The 17,682-nt window shown below is 33.4% G+C and overlaps 1 protein-coding gene and 1 long non-coding RNA gene across 3 annotated transcripts in view; one reads left to right on the forward strand and one right to left on the reverse strand.

The window, feature by feature from the left end:
* NKAIN2 (sodium/potassium transporting ATPase interacting 2) overlaps positions 1-17,682 on the forward strand; it is a 1,359,833-nt gene that overhangs the window by 1,076,927 nt on the left and 265,224 nt on the right. The window lies entirely within an intron of this gene.
* The window catches only part of LOC141487910 (uncharacterized), a 154,375-nt gene that overhangs the window by 48,655 nt on the left and 88,038 nt on the right, over positions 1-17,682 (reverse strand). For both annotated transcript variants that reach the window (XR_012468542.1, XR_012468541.1), the window contains exon 3: positions 12,374-12,447. This is a non-coding gene — a long non-coding RNA (uncharacterized LOC141487910). The remainder of the gene's footprint in view (positions 1-12,373; positions 12,448-17,682) is intronic.

Genomic DNA, 17,682 nt, shown 5'->3' on the forward strand with positions numbered 1-17,682 from the left:
GAAGGGTGGGTTGTAAAAGCTTTATGAATTGTTGTCTGGAACAGGTAGATAGATCTGCAGGCTATCGTTATAGTATAGGTATGAGAACCCATACTGTAGGAGTAGAGAAAAGGGTCAAGGTGAAATAAATTGATCTTGTCAATAGTTTGGAGAGAGAGTGAGGAGTGAAGGATGACACTTAGCTTGTGAGTCTGGGGGTCTAGAGAATAGTGCTGCCCTCAGAAACAACAGGAAAGATATGAAGATGGGGGGAGGATTGGGGGAAGATAATGAGTTTGATCTTGACTTGGTATAGCAAAACAAATTTCCATTCAGACCATATCCAAAATCATGGGTCTCACAGGTTATAGCATGATAGGCCTTGGTGAGGTCAGTCCTATCTGTCTACAAAGCTTCAGTAGTTAATGGACCAATTCTCTCCACATTCCATCATTTCCTTTGAAATGAATGACAACTGAAATTCTAGACCTGTTGCTTTTTCCTGAAAACTTAAGCTATGTGATGCAACATTTTCCTTCTATCTCAGGTTCTCATAAACCAGACTTTTATTTGGGTTCTCTTTAAGAATTTTGTACAAAAAGATTGAATTTTTTTCTTTCATTATGAAACTTAAAAACCTTTTGTATTTAATAAAAAAACAGTAAGTTAGGAAACAATTACGTCTTGGGAAGAAGTATTAGGTGTGTGTGGCTATGAATTAAATTCTTTAAATGTGTATATATATGTAAAACATGCATATATAAAAACACAAGGGGCATCAATCACTCTCTAGAGAATCATTTAATTAATAAAAAAAGACTGAATTTAGATATTAGTAACAAGGTAAATTCTGTCTTGTCAGTTATTAGTTATTTGACTAGAAAAGTCAATTAACCTAAGTGAGATTGAATTTCCTCATCTGTAAAATGGGAATAACATTTTGTATAGGAACTGTCTCATAAGGTTGTTGTGAAAAACACAGGATGATGAATACAAAACATTCTGCCAGCCTTGGAGGATTGTATAAATAAATGTCTATCATAATAATCACAAAAAAAAAAACTTGTACTTATAACCTATATAAAATATTTTCTTAACAACTCTGAGAAGTAAGTAGTTTTATAAACAGAAAAACTGAGATTCAATGGAGGTAATTCCAAGGACCAATTAGGCAGTATATTGCAGAATCTGAATCTGAATTCTGGATTTCTGACTCCAAATTTAGCATTGATTTAATTATTACCTCATTACAATTAAAGTAAAAAAAATTCTTTGCAAACATCATGATTTCTCTCCACTTCTATCATATCTTGAAGATTGTCTCTTCATTCAATACTTTCTTTACGCTCTGTGTGTGTGTGTGTGTGTGTGTGTGTGTGTGTGTGTTTAGGATCCAGTTTGTCTATCTATTATTTATAGTTTATTTCTGTTGACTTTAGTATTTTCTGATAGATGATAATTTTCTAGAGAGTAAAGACCACGTCTATTTTATTAGTCATGTAAAGTGGTCTGAGTGTAACAGAAGAGAAAGATTCTGAGGCTGAGGAGCCAGGAGACATTAGTTGTAAATGTCTGTTCAATTAGCTTGGACTGATTAGGCCACTTACCCTCTTCGGGGTAAAGTTTCAATATCTTTGAAATTTAGAGGTTTAAAAAATGATGATAAGGATGAAGATGGTGATGATTGACCTTTCTATATAATTTTTAAACTTATTGAATTTATTTTTTTCATATTACCTTCAGTAGTCTTCTAAAAGTAAACCAAAATTACATCCCCCCAAAAGATAGAGAAATCTCAAGAAGTATGCTTCAGTATATATTCAGAAACCATCAGCTCTGTCTTTGAAATGGATAATACTCTTTATCTTAATTCCATCAGAGAAATTGTTTCAATATTTTTCCCATAGTTATTATTGCTAACTGTATTTCCCTCCATCATATCCCTCCCCTCCCTCATTTATCTACTCTTTTTCTCCTTTCACCTTGTCCCTCCTTAAAAATGTGTTGGATCTGAAATACCCTCTCTTTCAACCTTCCCCTCTCCTCTATCACCAACACCCCCCCTTCACTCACCCATCCCCTTTCTCCCATACCTTTTCTATCTTATTTTCCTATAGAGTAAGAGAGATTCTATACCAAAATGAGCGTGTATGTTATATCCTCTCTGAGCCATTTCCAATGAGAATAAAGGTTCATTCATTCCCCCTTCACCTTCCCCCCTTCCACTACATTGTAAAAGCTCTTTCTTGTCTCTTTTATGTAAAATATTCCCAACTCTCCTTTCCCTTTTTCCCAGTTCATTCCTTTCTCACCCATTAACTCCATCTTTATATTATTCCTTCCTATTCAGATCCCTTCTGTGCTTGTCTATATATGCTCTTTCTAACTGCTCTAATAAATGAGAAGGTTCCTATGAGTTATCTGTATAATCTTCCCATGCAGGAATGCAAGCAGGTCAACATCAAAAATTTCCTCATAATCAGCCCATCCTGTCCACCCTCTCTATGCTTCACCAGAGTCCTGTAGTTGAAGAGAAACTCTAGTTGTTTCAACAGGATAGTTTTAAAGTTTCCTATTTCATTGAATGCCCATCTTTTCCCCTGAACAAGGATGTTCAGTTTTGCTGGGTATTTAATTCTCGGTTGTGATACAAGCTCTTTTGCCTTCCAGAACATCATATTCCAAACCCTACAAGCCCTTAAAGTAGAAACTGCTAATGTTATCCTGACTATAGTTACATGATACTTGAATTATTTTGTTCTACCTGCTTATAATATTTTCTCCTTGACTAGGGAGTTCTGGAGTTTGGCTATAATATTCCTGGGAGTATTTAGTTTGAAAGATGATCCATGAATTCCCACAATTTCTATTTTACCTCTGTGCTATCAAGGCAATTTTGCTGGATTATTTCAAGAAAAATGAAGTCTAGGTTCCTTTCTGCATCATGACTTTCAGGTAGCCCAATAATTTTAAAATTATCTCCTCTGGGACTATTTCGTAGGTCAGTTGTTTTTCCAATGAGATAGTTCACATTTTCCTCTAATTTTTATTTCTTTTGGTTTTGTTTTATTGTTTCTTGATTTCTCACAAAGTGATCAGCTTCCTTTTCCATTCTATATTTAAAAGAATTATTTTTGTCAGAGAGCTTTTGTATCTCATTTTCTATCTGACCAAATTTGCTTTTTTAAGGCATTCTTCTCATTGATCTTTTGGATTGCTTTCTCCATTTGACCTAAATTGGGTTTTTATGATGTTCTTTTCTAAATTATTTTTTTCTATCTCCTTCACCAAATTACTGACTTAGTTTTCATAATTTTCCTGCATTGCTCTCATTTCTCTTCCCAATTTTTCCTCTACCTCCCTTACTTGATTTTCAAAATCATTTTGATCTTCTCCATAGCCTGAGACCAATTCCTATTTTTTCTTGGAAACTTTGGATACAGAAACTTTGACTATGTCATCTTCTGAGAGTGTATTTTGAGACCAAGTAATTTTTTTGAGAGCGTATTTTGAAACCAAAGTAATTGTCTATGGTTAATTATTTTTCTTCTGTTATTTACTCATTTCCCCAGCCTATGGTTTTATTTTAATTTCAGGTTAATGTATGGTTTTGCTTCCATGGTGGAGGATGTATTATCCCAAGCTTTTGAGTGTTTTTGCAACTGTCTTTAGGGACACCCCCCCCCACCCTGCTCTGGAGCTTAATTCCTTGAAGGTCTTTTGAGAGGCTCTAAGTGCTCTTCCTGCCATGCTCTGGTCCATGGAGGACCACAAGCACTCACCCTGTCCTGGGGTTGTGAGGAGGATCCTGGCTCATTATGAGACTAGACTGTAGCCTGGACCTGACAAAGCCACAGACTCCATCAGGGATATATAGCAGAGAGACAGACCTCTGCAATCTCCCCCATCCCCCTTACCTCCCATGGGCTGAATCAGTGACCAGTTGACTCCACAGTTCTGCTCCTGGTCCCTGGCTGACTTGGGTTTTGCACTCATTCTGGTGCAGCAGAGTTTTCCCACTGTCCTTCCCAATTGTACTTGGCAATCCCTCGGCTGACAGGTCTGGAAATGGTCCCCACCACCACTGATCCAGGCACCCCCTGGGACCCAGGTGCCCTGAGAATTGTTCCTGAATGGCTGGAGCCGGGTTGCTGTACTGCAGCTCTTTCCAACCCTGGTCCTGGGGGAACAGACCCTTTCCACAGATTTTCCAAAGTGTCTTGGACCAGAAAATTGTTCCACTCTGTATTTATGTGGGTTCCCCCACTCTAGAAGTTGATTAGAATCACTATTTAAAGGTTTTTGGAATGGTCTGGGGTAGACCTTCTAGGATTTCCTAACTTCACTCCACCATTTTGATTATGCCCCCATTTCTATATAATTCAACAACCTACTAGGAGCTAAGTATCACAAAGTGCTTGACCAAAGTGTTTGAAAATTATTTCACATGTTTTTTGACAGTTCTATGAGTTAAGTACTCCAGGTACCCATTATTCCCCTCCTTCCTGGTTGAGGGCATAGACATAGATTCAATTATTGGAGCCTAGTGGCATACCTAGTGTTTGTAGCAGTCACTTTGGCAGATGAAATAAGCTGATGAAGGGGATGAGGGGCTGGGCTTGGAAGCAGAAAAATGTGCATTTTTAAAGCCAAACTCAGCCACTTTCTAATTGTGTGATCCTGGGCAAGTCACTTAATCTCTATCTGTCACAGTTTTCTCAACTATAAAATGCAGATGATAATATCATATACCTTCCAAGGTTGTTTTGATAATCAAATGAGATAACATTTGAGGACATTAACATACTATATAAATGTTAGCTATAATTATTATGATTAACAAGAATTATATATCATATGTAATTATAGATTTTATATTATAAATATATTATGCATTATAATATATTACATAAGATATATCATATATATGCTATTATATGATGTATGTAATGACTTATATGAGATCAATACTAATTATAACTAACACTTAAATTATACTATGTGCTACACAATGTGGTAAGCACTATGCAATTATTATTTCATTTGATCCTCAAATAACCTTGAGAAGAAGGTGCTATCTTTATTCCTGTTTTATGAATGAAGAAACTGAGGCAGACAAAGGTTAAGTGACTTAGCCTAGGTCACCTAGCTATTAAGTATCTGAGACCCAATTTCAACTCTGGTCTTCCTGACTCCAGGGCCAGTACTCCATCCATTGCACCACCACCATCATCATTTTTAAACAATTGGAAATGAAAGTACAAATCCAGGACTCTTTATTGCTTCAATGGCAAGCATAATGATCTATATAAGATAGGATATCTCACATTAAGTCAAGTTGTTACTGAAAAGGTATTAGACTTTAAAAGTTGTTTTCAAAGAATTTACAATTTTGAAAGTAACTCTGTTTTTTGAATAATATTATACTGTTCTATTCTATGGTTCCACTATAGCATAACAGAAATAAAAACAAGAAAAACATTTGCATCTATATTGTACTTTTCTATATAAATATTATCTCATTTTTACCTCACAATAACCCAATGAAGCAGGATCTTTTATAAATATAACATAAATGTGAAATCAATCAGACAGAGATTATGTGACATTCCCAGGTCATTTAACTTCCAAGAACTTCCTGGTGCAGGTTCAGCATGCTATCCTTCTGTGCCATTTAGATAAAAATTATTTTTAATTTTTGAAATTGTTATAATGACATATATGCAGAGAGCTATGTGAATGAATGAAATGAAGTAGTCTGATTTTCCTGTTTTTAATATCACTAGATCTTTTCCAACAAATCTGGTACTTAAATCATTCATTTTTCATTAAAAATATAAAACCATGACCATATAAAATGTAATAATTGGGGTGGCTAGGTGGCGTAGTGGATAAAGCACTGGCCTTCGAGTCAGGAGTACCTGAGATCAAATCCAGTCTCAGACACTTAATAATTACCTAGCTGTGTGGCCTTGGGCAAGCCACTTAACCCCATTTGCCTTGCAAAAAAACCTAAAAAAAAGTAATAATTATATTTTGACCAATACATTTTTAATTTTTTTAAAATTTGAATTGATTAATTGATTGATAGTTGTTTCTGCTTGTCCTTCTTTCTTGAAGAAGACCATGACATCAGGATTGTGAGGCTAAGACATACAAGTGAATTGGATTTAAGTGAGGGAGGATTTGTCCTGATCAATATCTGAATTGATACATGGTATAAAGGGAAGACTATTTGATTTAAAATCAGAAAACCTAGGCATTTTGAATCATTTATTTGCTAATTACTACCTGAGTTTACTTGAAAAAAGTATTTATTTTGGACTCAGTTTCCTCATCTGTAGAACAAAGCTGCTGTACTTTGTGTTCTCTGCAGGGACTTATAGATCTAAGTCTGTGGAACTTATTGAAGATCATTATTCTTTTCTGACCAGACATTGCTGAAAAGTACCATTAAGGGAAAAGACAGGTGTTTTCATCAGTCACTATAGTAGTACTTTATCATGTCAATAAATAATAGGTTTCTGAAAGGAAAATTTTTTGGTTTCAGAAGTTAGTCTATCAGATGAAATGCTCTACTGATAATATCTAAAAACAACTGAATGGTCTCTGTTAAGTAACTTGGGGCTTTGGAGTATACCTACAACTCAAGAAAGTGGAATTAGGGATATACAAAAGCCATATCAATTTGAGATAATAATGGAAGTTTTTATTTCTATTTCATGCATTACCTACTTTCTAGTATGTTACCCTAGACAAAATTTCTTATGAAATATACTTTAGGGACCTTGGAGAGTTTGGAAAATTATTTGAAATAATGTTATTACTCTGATTTAATCTATTTCTTCAATCATACTGAAATACTTCTAATTGTGACTAATAAAACATTAATGGGTAGAGTCCTACTACAATGTCCTATTCATTTGGCACATTTATGTTATAGGAAATATCTTATTTCACTTCTTTAACAACTTAAAGATATGAAATATATCTCTCATTAATTCTCTCAACAAGCATTTGTTAAATGATGCTATCCCCGGTGTTGGGTTAGGAACTGGACATACAGTGATCAAAAATGAAATTGTTCCTGTACTCAATAATTTTACATCCTATTGATTTTCTTTTTATTAGTAAATGTAGCTCTTCAGAGGATCATATTTAGAGCTGAAAAAGAATTTATATAAGTCATCTTTTTACAGATGAGGAAACTAAAACACAGAGAAACTTTAAATCACTTGCCCAAGGGCTCAAGAGTAAAAATTGATAGAGCTGGGCTTCAAATGGAGGTCCTCTGACTCCAAAGCCATTACTTTACCAACTATACTATCTTTATAGCATATATGTATTTAAGAGCAAAGTAAAAGAGACAGTGAACTCTTTAGACAGAGAAATATGAATTTTCTCAGGTAAGCATACCCTCATCATCTCTTATAAAACAATAATATAAAAGCAACCAGAAAATTGCATCTGCAGAATTCCAATGGGTTTTATTATTTCACATATTCTGTTCTCTTTTTGCAAATGTTGCAGCTTCAGTTTATATTTATGTATGATTCTTTTATCTAGCATCATCAAGGATGGAAGAATTGTACATATGTCAACTCTCCAGTTATCCAAGTTTATTCTTCAAATTGCAAAAGATGCCTTGTGTAACCATTATGATAGAAATAATGTGAACTATATAACAGACATCCTAGAAGAGGATAAGGTACATAAATTTAAACTTTATATTGATGTGTCAGGGTCATCATTATGAAGGTGTATTCTTATATAATGCTGTAATGCACAACACAATTCTATCTTTCACCTTTGAGTTTTCCAGTTTCTTTCTTTACTCTCAGGATATCATCCTTCACTTCTTCCTCTTATATGAATAGATCTTTTTCTAATAGCCATCAGCACCTCATTCCACCTATCCACTTTTCACTATCCTGCCTTACCTTTCTCTTTTAAGTTTGCTTGAATCTGGTGAAAGGAGGCTGAGAAACTAAATAAATGACAAATGAATTAATTCTTTGTTAAGTAAGAGTTAATAAGGCTTGAGGGAGAGCTGTCTTAAATTTGGAGGTGTGATTTTTTTCTCATTAAATTGTGCATTTGGAGTTGTGATATAGAAAGTTGCCTTTGAATAAAGTGTTTGCATATTAGATATTCTGAAATATTTTAGGATTATGCATGTTATTCTGAACAAAAAAAAATCTTAGAAACCTAGGACCACAGCTTTGGATCTATAATTTTATGTGCCTACAAGACTATAAATTGGAGGCCTGGGTCCATGTCTTATCTAAACTCTTTTCCTCTTGCCTAATATTGGCTCTTACCCAGTAAGTGCTTACTAAATGTTGGTTGGAATATGGTATATTAAATAGTAATTTAAAGAGTGCTCTTGTGAAAAATGGAGGGATACAATTCACTGACATTGGTTGCTTATACTACACAGACAATGACTAGCGTATTATTAAAATTCCCCGTATAAGCTATTTCCATTCCTACCACTGACTATAAAGTATTCAAAGCTGAAAATATGTTCTCAGACCATGACAGGAGCTACAAAGCTTTGAAAATAACTAACTTTAAAGTATCACACAGACATTCCTAACTTGGATATTAACCAAAGCATTAGTAGTGTGATTAATTATTAATAGTTAATTTGCCCTTACTCATCACTTACATGGGCAGACTATATGTGGATGTTGATAAAAAGTCAGTTGTTTAGTCCAAAGTAATAAGCTACTTTCAGAAAAGACCTCCCTAACTTTATTTCTCTGAAATATGTTTCCACTATGATTTATTCATTCATTTAATATACATTCATTTAAAAATATTTTTTATTTTATTAAAGCAAAAGGTTTAAGTGATTTACCCAAGGTCACACAGCTAGGTAATTATTAGGTGTCTGAGGCCAGACTTGAACTCAGGTCCTCCTGACTCCAGGGCAGGTACTCTATCCACTACGCCACTTTGTGCCTCCTCAATATATATCTGTTAAAGGGTGGCTAGGTTGTACAGTGGATAGAGCCCTGGAGTCAGGAGGACCTAAGTTCAAATTCGGCCTCAGATACTTAATAATTATTTAGTTGTGTGGCCTTGGGCAAGCCACTTAACCCCATTTTGTCCTGCCAAAATACCCTAAAATAAACAAATAAATATATGCATCTATTAAATGCCTAGTATATATGTTACAAAATTCTGGGATTTTTAAAAAACAGGCAAAATATAAATATAATCCTTTCTCAATAATTACCTAACTGTGTGACCTTGGACAAGTCACTTCACCCCATTGCCTTGCAAAAAACAAACAATATATTATATACTATAGAATATATATTAAAATACATACAATATATAAAACTCTGCTCTCAAGGAGTTTCCAACCCAATGTGAGAAACAAGTAACAAACATATACAAAGCAAGCTACATGAGAAATAGGAAAGAGAATTTACCTTCCTTACAGGTGAGATTTTATGATTAAATAAGACTAATCTATTTTGTATTTAATATCCATCACAACTTCGTTTCAACCTCCCTTTCCAGACTTATGACACATTTCTGTCCTTCAGACATTCTAATGTCAAAATTGATCTTCATCTTGTACCTCTTTTGTGAAATTCCATCTCCCATCTGTGAATTTAAACATTCCTCCCCAGCTCTGAAATACATTCTCCCTTAATTCTGACTTTTAGAATCCTTTACTTCCTTCAGAGTTCAAATGCTTCCTAGAAAAATAAGACTTTTCTAGCCTCCCTGAATTCTAGTTTTTTTGACCTCTCAAATTATATTGCATTTAATTTGCATAGATGTATATGAGTATATATTGAGTCTTCCAATAGAACATAACCTCCTTGAGAGCAAAATCTGTTTTCATTTTTTTGTCTTATATTCCCATTACCAGGAATAGAACCTACTAAGTTGTAAACAGGTGCTTGATAAATAATTAGTGGATTGATTGCTTTACAAATGGGAAATATTACCACTCAATTTAGATGTTTCTCAGAGTCTTGGTAATGCAGTTAATGTCTATGTATACTGGATACATCAACATATTTACCACCTTTAATCCTACAAAACCCCCACAAACCCCATTTTTATCCTAATTTCCAATGCCAAGGGATTAAGAGAGTGTCTAAGAGACTGTTACCTTATGGTTAAAAATGACAGACAATATATATAGAGAGAGAATCCCACTTAAGTTCCAAAGCACTCTTAACCTGGGGGGAAGATTAAGAAACTATAACTTACTAAGGGAATAACCTACTACTTATAGTAATTGCATTACTGATCCCCAACTTTAAGCAGAGGATAACCAATTTAAGAGTGGAAACATCATGCAGTACAAAAGGAAATAAAGTCAGTAAGTTCAGAAAAAGTGAGATAGAAATTATGGAAGGTGGAGGCCAATCTCTAGGAAAAGTAAGATAAATCAGGTTCATGCAAAAAATAATGTGTAATCATTAAGTTGTAGATCAAAAAACTTTCTGAGGGTGACTAGGAGGAAATAAACTCTCAAGGCATTGCATTTTCCATTCAACTCCATCTTTCTAGTGTTTAAAGTTTCTAGGACCTAGCAGGGATGTTACTCAGTATTACTGATCACACTTAGTCCAAATTCAGAACTTTTATTGCCTTTACTCAGAATCCCAAGTTGGTGTTTCCCAAACTCTGTGATAGATACTCGAAGAAAAATTAAACTTACGTGAAAAACAGGTTTACACTTTGGAGGAAAGAAAGATTTAGAAACAGAGGGCTTTATAGGTTCAAGAAAAAAAATAGTTTACTAACTAGAGGAAAGAGTTTCTTGGAGAAAGTAGCTTGGAAGATAGAGAAGTTTATATAATCCATGAGATAGACTTACAACTACACTAAAACATTGAGACTTATCAGTAGAAGAACCAATTGATTATCTCAGCATTGTTGTAATAATATATATTGTCTAATATATTGCTTATAAACTCTGAAAAACTGAAACCTAGAAAATTAGCTGTATTACCCAAAGAAATAACAGAGTCACTCAGTACAGTTGCAGAATCAAGAGGAAAATTTGGATACTCATTTGTCTGGCCATAGTTAGTATTTTACAAAATTGGACAAAGAAAAAGTGAAATAAAAAGCACCAGAATGTGAACTTCAGCTCAATATGGCAAGAAATGGAAAAAACTGAAAATTCCCTTTTCCGTTGGATAACCCTTTTGATATTTGTTCATCAATAATCCATGATGCATCATCTCTGAGTGAGAGAAACTGAAGGTCAGAAGGAAAAATGAGCTATAAAGATTTTCAGCAATTATACTAAAAGCTAACCCACCTGTCAAATAATCACGAGTGTCTTTCATGAAGTATGAGATGCAATTCAACAAAATCATTGTATTAAAAGAGATAGAACTGAAAAGAGTATAACAGAAGCTTTAAATTCTGGTTATCTGTTTTTAAGATGTCCCTACAGCTGTCAGTGAATTTCATTTAATGTTCTTCCTTGATTCCAAGTGAGAAAAGAACCTTGCATTTTGAGATATTTTATATGAATTGTAATAACTGCCAGTCTATAAACAGGACCATATGAATTTAGTAAGTAAAACTCCTAGCTTCACCTTCAAATTCTAAGAATGGGAAAAAAACACATTGGAGATGGGGAGGAAGAGTAAGTAATCTGTCTTATTAACAAAAATGAACTTTAAATTCATTTTCTGTAATCCTCATGTCCCTATTCAGTTGTTCCATTCATGTCAGATTCTCCATGATCTCTTTTGGAGTTTTCTTGGCAAAGATCCTGGAGTGGTTTATCATTTCCTTCTCTAGATCATTTTACTAATGAAGAAAATAAGGCATACAGATTTAAGTGACCTGCTCAGGGTCACACAAGCTAATAAGTTTCTGAGACCAGATTTGAACTTAGGAAGATGAGTCTTCCTGACTAAAGGTCTGACAGTCTATTCACTATGGTACCTAACTGCCCTGTATCTTCCCTAAGCAATATAAAAGAATTTCACTAATTAAGAAATAATTTTATGATATGATATAAGCTGATTATAAACTTTCCATAACAATTACAAAAAAATGAATACCCATCAGTATGATTTTTCCATTTGGAGAATGTGAGGTCTATTCTAGAGGTGTGGCCCCCCACACAATGAAAGAGAGCTGAATTTATGCCCATCTTTATATGATAGGACTAAATTAGGTATCTAGCCTGCTATTTTTTTTCAAATTACTATTTGCCCTTTCCTCTGTGTCCTTCGGAATTAATTAATTGATTCAGCAATTGAACAACTTTCTTAAGTACCTAACATCCTTAAGATACTTAAGATCATAGAATCACAGATTTAGAATTAAAAATCACCTTATTTACCAGATACTTGCAGATAAGGAAACTGAGACCCAAATAAGTAAAATGACTTACTTAAGCTCCTACAGGTAAGTGGAAAAGTAGAATTTGACATAGGTCTCTTGACTTCAACATCAACAATAATTTGCCTGCAGATAAAAATAAGACAAAAAGAAAAGAAGGCTGATTTCATTTATTTCCTGACTTTTATGCTTCTTATTAAGAGAGGTTGGTTAATAAACCCTATTCATTTGACATATTTGTAATATAGTTCAAATGACCTTAAAAAACACATTTGTGTAAGTCAAGAAAGTTTACGTATAAAAGTAATAGAATTATTTGCTTTTTTACCTACTGAATGACCTTAGAGTCCACTTGAATAAAATTCGCCCTTGGATTATTCAATGCAAAGAAATCTAGTTTAAGGAGGAAAAGTTTTATTCAGATAATCCTTCAGTTTTGTTACCTGCCATCAAATAAAACAGAACATTTAAGTATTACTATCAAACAGAAATAAGTACTCTGTCAAGTAAAACTTTTTTAGACCTGTCAAATAGTCATTCTTCCTTCTTAAATCATCTAATATTTAAGCTGTCTGACCACTTTTTCCTATTTCCAAAAAGTTATGGGTATAAGCTCAGATGTGTAAATTGTCTATATTTGGTGGTGTTTTACTTGGAAACTAATTTAAATGAACCATAATTAGAAACTTTTAAATATTAAATTTCTGGGAGGAAATAGCTTTGAATTTCGTTTGTCTGAATTGCTTAGGGTTGATTAATTATATTTTCATATATATATTTTTTGATTTAGCAATTGGAAGCATTAATCCTAGATACTTAAAAGGAAATAGAAACATGAAACAAACTATTGATTTCATCATGATGAAGAAAATGTGTCAGTTCTAAATTATTCAATTCATTCTTTTATATCTATAACATATTTAGAATATGTTAGATTAATGACCTTTATCTTTAGAGTCTCTCTTCTAATTTACTTTTTTATATTCTTTTTCTAATTTCTATGCTACAAGCATAGAAACAAAAGACCATCAATGAGTATTTTCTCCCATCATCCCTCTCTCTCTCTCTCTCTCTCTCTCATCACATGGCAAATGACTTATGGAAATAAAACTTGAGAGATGGAAAAATCAAGGTACAGAAAGAATTATTTCTCTATCTAGTTAAGTACAAAGGTAGGGATGATAGACAGATGCCCTGATTTACAATCCAATGTCCTTCCCACTGCATTTTGAGAAATGTATTTGTATTCATATATACATTTATGTACATTCAAAAATATGTGAAGCATCTGTAGTGCTATCAAGGTGAGAAAGTCCCTATGTGTAAGCTTCCTTCACCAATGCATATAGATTACCACTTGCAATTATATGCTAATAAGTTGACTGATAAATTTTTAAAAAGCAGAAAGGCATTGTGACTTGTATAAGGTCACACATCCTACAGTAATTCCAATTCCCCTCTATCCTAAGAGGAAAAAAGTAAAAATGGTTTAATGCAAAGTGAAAAGAAATTGTAAGATGCTTTTAATTTATATTGGTTATAGCACTATTTTAAGGTCTTTTTGCTTCTAAGTCTAGGACTTTAGTCATACCATACACACACAAACACACACACACACACACACACACATACACACACGCCACAATCAGAGATAAAATAATTTTTTTCATTTCCCTTCACAGTTTGACAACCTTGATTATATTTTTTTAATGTTTGCTGTATTTCATGAAGTCTTTTTGGTATACATTGGGAGTTAGAGATGAATACACTTCAAGACAAAGACCTTTTGAGAAAGTAGTTTGTCCAAAGCTAAGTATTCTTTTCATCTAATATTCTTCTAGTTTATGTAGAAGATAGTGTTTGACCTGAGTCTTGAATGAAGTAAGGGATTCTATGAGGTGAAGAATGGGGATTCAGCAATTCAGACTAACAGCATGGGAAATGATGAAAGAAATAGAGTGTGATGTTAGGAAGTAGAAGAAGTCTAGTTTGGCTTTATCATTTAGTGTGATCAAAGCACATCAATTGTTGTACTTATCCTTTGACCCAACAAAAATAAATTGATTAATATGGGCAAAAATGTTTGCAGTAACCCTGGAAGGATACCCATCAACTTGTAGGGGTGACTGAATGTGTTATAGTATATGAATGTAACAGAATACTATTGTGAAATAAAAAATAATGAAGGAGGATGTTTCCAAAAAACATGAGAAGTTTATAAGAACTGACAGAAAATGAAGTGAGCAAAACCCAAAGAACAATTTATATACTGGGGCAGCTAGGTAGTGAAGTAGGCAAAGGAAGGGAAAAAAGTCAAACTGAAAATAAAATAAATTTAAAACTAAAAATAAAAGTACAAGAAAAGAAATAGACTTGGGTCAGTTTTAAGGAAACTTAAATGCCAAACAAGAGAGTTGCAATTTATCTTTGAATCAGAACAGAAAAAAGAAAGCAAGAACCTAGGAAGATGGATTTTTGAAAAATATTAAATTAAATGAAAAATTTTCAAAGAAAGCAATTCATTTTTTTAGGAAGTTTAATCATATACTGGACTATAGTGGTAGCCTCTACTATTCTTCCCTATTCAAAACTCTCCCACTTCTTTTATTTTTTAAATAATTAAATGACAATAAGGACTTATAACTTATAACTTAGGTTCTTAGGTAAATCACTTTTTTATTACATATGGAAAAACTAATCTTCAGGAAGACCAAGTTAGTCCATATTTGGAATTTTATGGCCATTTCTGGATACCACAATTTAAAAAGAAAGTAAGTGAATATTAATATTGAACCTTTGAGAAGAAAAAGTAAAACATGAATCAATTAGTCAAAAAGCAGTAGTTAGCTAATATGTGCCATATATTGGACATGGAAAGAAAGAAGAAAAAAACCCATAAATTTCACAAATATATGTAGAATAAGAATTAAAATTCTGTTTGTCTCCTAAAGGCAGAATTAGCATCATTAGATGGAAATAATGAAATTGCACATTTTGGCTCAACATTAGAAAAACTTTGTTACAATAAAAAAATACTATGGGAAAAATATGGACTACCTTGGGGACTTTGGATCCATTCTAAACTTTGGCTGATAACTTGCCAAGGATATTAAAAATTTGATTTACAATTTGGTTAGAGTTTAACTGGCCTATCCAGAAATAAATTTCTATTATTTTATTTCAAAGTTGGGAAAAGTGAATAGGATGGTACTGACAAATGATAATTTTATAGTAATAATTCAAGTCTCCTCTTGTTGATTCCTGGATGATAGTGGAGGAAGTACAAAGTAACTAAAATTCATTTAATTCTCTGTCAGAGCAAGGATATAAACATGAAACTTGTAATCCTATGCTCTAGTGCCTCTAGAATGAAATACAGCTTCCTTAGCCTGGTATTAGAAGCCCTTCATATTTTATCTCCAGTCCCATCTTTCTAGATTAATTGACTATTACTGTGTTTTACACAATCCTCATCACAACAAAAACTGCCTAGATGTTTTCTGAACCTGGCATTCCATTTCTCTTCTTTCTATCTTAGCATTAGCTCTTACTTTCCTGAAATGAAATGCAGGTCCTCCCTGACCCTTTCTTTTTGAATTGCTAACTTCTTAACTTCCTCCAAGCCTTATCTCAAGTGTCTTCTATGGGAGACCTTTACCATTCTCCCAATAAGTAGTTCTTTCTCCATCATCTTCAAATTATCTTGTTTGTTTGTACTCAATTGTTTACATGCTTTCTCTCTCCCACCCACCCCAGTGTCTATACCTTTTAGGATGAAATGTCTTATCTTATGGGTCAATTCACTGCAAAATACTAAAATATATCACTTCAGGACTGCTACTCACCAGACTTAGCTATGAGATCTATTAGTATCTTGTTACCATCTTCAATTATTGAAGAAATCTCTTATGCCTTTTGAATCTCACATAGTCTTAACTATCCTTGTTCCATTCCAAATCCTCAGAAGAAATATAAAGATACCAAAGTACCAATGGGGCCATGAATTCACAACCAAATGGTGAGTGCATAGAAAATAAGATCAGTTATTATTTCACCATTACTAGCACCATAGCAGTCTTCTTGATCAAAAGCTACCAGGAAGAAGAGAAATACAAATCTATTGATCTTTTTGACTGCACAATTAGATCTAGTTCTATCATCAGTCCTGGCATTGAAACCAATTAAGAAAACTCTTCATTACCACATAGCATCAACCTCCCAGTCACTCTTGAAGGTTCATCAAATGTTCTACATGTTAGATTGATCCAGAAGACAATATTATGTGTATGCTGAGGACTGAGTCCTGGTTGTCAATTCGATGTTACAACTGTATTGACTTTTTTAAAGAAAGATAATTTACTGTACAGCCTCTAAGATCCTTTCTAACTTAAATACTCTCTTATTCAATGAATAACTCAAAAATGACTTACTATATGTAAGTCATTTTTGAGTTATTCATTGCTTTCTTTATGTAGCCAAAAATTTGTAAGAGTGACATAATACATCCATCCCTCTCTTTCTTCAGCCCTGCATGACCATAGATGCTAAGTGACACAATTGGGTGTTGTTAAGAGATCAAAAGATGCAGGAATACTTAAGAAGTGTTCTGTGTTTGTGATAAGACTCTTTCTAAATGCAGAATTTTAGATCACATTGACTGAGATCAAATACTCTGTCTAGGTGCTTGGCAGTGTATCTTCTCAAATTCATACAATTTAAGAATTCTAAGCTTCCAAAGTTGATTTAATTACTTTGAGAAAGTGTGTGTAGGCATTAGAAAGTAAGAATTACTTGAAGAGGAATCTAGAATGAGGGCAAGAAGAAAGTAGGTTAAAAAATACTATTTAAATATTCAGTTGTTAAGGACTGTTATCTACAAATCCAGAGGACATATCTGTAAGAGTAGGTCTTCTTAAATTTAAGTTCCTATTAAGCAAGGGCCAAATCTGATCATTTCCTTTTTGTCACACCTGAAAAAGAACCATAAAATTATCTAATTATTGAAATACCATTTTTACAATCTTTATGATGATAGACTTCTTGTGATGGATATTGTCACTATGTACTTTTTGCACATGATTCACAAAGCTCTTAGAAGATTTAATAGATGCTAATAGCTCCTATCCTTGATGAAAGGATTGCTTTCTCTGAAAATGCCCAAGAGCAATAATGATGATGATGATGATGATGATAACAACAGTTAACATTTATTAAGCACTTATACAAGGCAGTATGCTAAGTGTTTTCTAAGTAAGATCATTTGATCCTTACATCAACCCTGGAGGTAAGTACTATTATTATCCACATTTTACAGTTGAGGAAATTGAGCCAAATAGAGGTTAAGTGATTTGCCCAAGGTCA

Source organism: Macrotis lagotis, chromosome 5, assembly GCF_037893015.1.
Source record: "Macrotis lagotis isolate mMagLag1 chromosome 5, bilby.v1.9.chrom.fasta, whole genome shotgun sequence".
NCBI classification, from domain to species: domain Eukaryota; kingdom Metazoa; phylum Chordata; class Mammalia; order Peramelemorphia; family Peramelidae; genus Macrotis; species Macrotis lagotis.